Source organism: Lipotes vexillifer, unplaced genomic scaffold, assembly GCF_000442215.2.
Source record: "Lipotes vexillifer unplaced genomic scaffold, Lipotes_vexillifer_v1.1 scaffold393, whole genome shotgun sequence".
Lineage (NCBI taxonomy): Eukaryota > Metazoa > Chordata > Mammalia > Artiodactyla > Lipotidae > Lipotes > Lipotes vexillifer.
The window spans coordinates 1,511,168-1,514,005 of record NW_006774564.1 but is presented as its reverse complement, the minus strand read 5'-3'; positions in this window follow the sequence as shown (position 1 = coordinate 1,514,005).

Genomic DNA, 2,838 nt, shown 5'->3' with positions numbered 1-2,838 from the left:
TTCCACTCTATAAAACAGATCAATAATAGCATCTACTTACAGGGTTAATGTGAGGAGTAAATGAGATAACACCTAAGAAACGCTTTAGAATCTTGCTGGATACATGACAAATGTTCAACCAGTGTGAACTAGTATTAGCTTAAGACTTACTAGCAAGGTTAGGATATTGGGATGAATCTGCATTTATCTCAAGACATAAGACAGAATTGAATTTATTTTTAAATAAACACATTGCCTAAGTTGTCTCCATACCTCTGTCTCTTCTTCCTTTCCTATTTACCCTTCTATTTACATTATCTAGTTCTATAGACTTTCAGAGAGAAAGGTCACAAGATATAAACTTGCTTGGAGTTTCTTATGTGAAAAAAGAAGGAAAGTCAATATGGAAATTCTCTCCAGCATTCCCTGGTTATTTATAAAATCTACCCAGAGCAGGAAACAAAACTCTAAATATAAAAACCACGTGAAAACTTCCATTTAGGGAGCTCCAAAGTGCTTTATTTTTAATTTATTGTTATGACTGTGGAGGCTATTGTTAAATTTCAGACACTGTGGGGTGGTAGGAAAATCCCAAGTGAATTTTGCCCACAACCTTTCTGGGGTCCAAGGGAGGAGGGGTTGATGTGAGTGGCCTTCAGAGCCCAAGCACACACAAAGGTGCCTGAGTGGTGGCTTCTGGCGGTGCACTTTGGGGATGCCTTTCCCTCTGCCCAAAGCAGTAATGACTCTGCAGACAGAAAGATGCTCCTCTGGGGGATTCCTGCCCAGGTGTGCCCTGGGTGTAAGAAAGCTATATCCAGGTTTCTGATGCTCTGAGGGCAGGAAAACAGCTCTTGTTCCCATGGGCTTCCAGAGAATGCACCAACATTTATCTCCCTCCCTCAACAATGGCTAGAATGCTGCCTCTCCAGGCAAAAATAATTGCTCACCGTAATTAAACTTGGCATTTGGGTAACACTTTATGGCCACTAATTAGCTAAATGTACACAGCACCCTGTGAGACCAAAGGATCCCTGGCTCTGCTTTGTGGGGGGGAACAAAGGGACAGGGAGTAACCTCAGGCTGTGACTCAAGTCAGACTGGGCTTGTGCCCAGCGCCTGCTCCCACCCCAGACCCAGCACAGCAAGCTCTGCACAGCTGGCAAGGGTTTTAGCTTTCTTCTTCCCCAGAGGGACAAGGAAGTGGTGGTTTCCTAAACCATTCATTCTGCTTTGGTAATGGATATTGGAAACGGTACTCTCTGAGCATCTCTACAGTAACCAGAGGCTCTGGTTAACCGATCGCCAAGCATCTCTTGAGGTCCAGCTGTAAGTATGTGGGGACTTATCTCTGTGCTGATGTCCTGGGGAAAAGGCACGCCTCCATTCCTCCCCCAAAGAGTGCATAACCTAGCTTGGGTGGAGTGAGGCAAAATAACGTACAGGAAATAATTAGAGTGTAAGCCAAAATGGAGAGAGTGATATGGAATGGAGTTTGCTGAAGGTTAAAAGAAAGAAGGACTTGAAGGTGAGCCTGGGAGCACCAAGGAGAAGGTGAGCCTTGGGTGGTGTGATTGAAGAGACAAGGGTACCAGTGAATGTGGAGAATGTGGAGGACTCTGTTGTCCCCGCTCCTGGGAATGCTGTGAGCAGACACCTGCAGCTGTCAGCCATGTCAGGGCTTTCCTCAACTGCAGAGAGCTGCCTTACCCCCAAGGTCATGATCCTTTCCACAGTGGTCTGATGACTAAACAATGCAGAAATATAAAGGCCCAGGCATCTCAGCTCATCTTGGGACAACTCTGAAGGCCACAAATCAGTGAGACCTTCTAACTCCAGAGCCCCCCATGGGGTCAGCTGAGCCTGGCGTTGGGTCTGATTGCAGGTCCACTTTTCCTTCCTCCCAAACCTAGCTCTTTCCCTTTCCTTCCACAGGTGTCAATCTCAAAGTCACTACTTAAGGAACACCCTGCATGCTGAACTCTTTCCAGGGAACCCACTATCAGAAAGTTAGGTAAATGGATTTCCATTAGGGACCACTCCAGAATGTTGAGCAGGAAAGTCAGATGTGGGCCTTCGTAAAGACTAACCAGGCTAGAGCATGTAAAATGGGTAAGAGCAAGGGAGACGGGGGAGGTGAGAAGACCAGCTCCGGGCCAGCAGGACCAAAGGGAATGCAGGCAATGAAGAGAATCCAAGAAATCCATATGAAGAAGGAAGAAAAGACAGGTTTGGTAGCAGGTTATTTTTCAGAGAAAGAAAGGACAGAGATAAAAGGGTTAGTCTATGTTGTTTTTTTAAGTTATCACATTACCAAAATAATAAGATTACGGGATGGAGGACTGTTGTCCTAAATTCTGTTTTAGACTTGAGTTTGAGTTGACAGTGAGACTTCCCAGTGAGATATCTTGTGGGCAATTGTGTATCTAAAACAGGAGGGTGGATAAGAGGTCAGGATTGGAAAGCTTGATTTGGGAGCTATGTCAGTCTATATCTTTCAAAGACGGTCATGACAATATCTCCCATTGCACATGCTCTTCTACATTGTGACCTGGCTACTGGCCCCATTGAGAAGTGGAGTCTAATTTCCTTGCCCTTGAACCTGGGCAGGCTTGTGAAAGCTTTGATTAATAGAGCACAGTGGAAGTTCTGCTGTGTGACTTCTGGGCCTAGGTCAGAGAAGGCCATGCAAAAAGACTAAATATAAAATTACCATATGACCCAGCAATCCCACTCCTGGGCATATACCCAGAGAAAACCATAATTCAAAAGGACACATGCGGGCTTCCCTGGTGGCGCAGTGGTTGAGAGTCCGCCTGCCAATGCAGGGGACACGGGTTCTTGCCCCGGGCCAGGAAG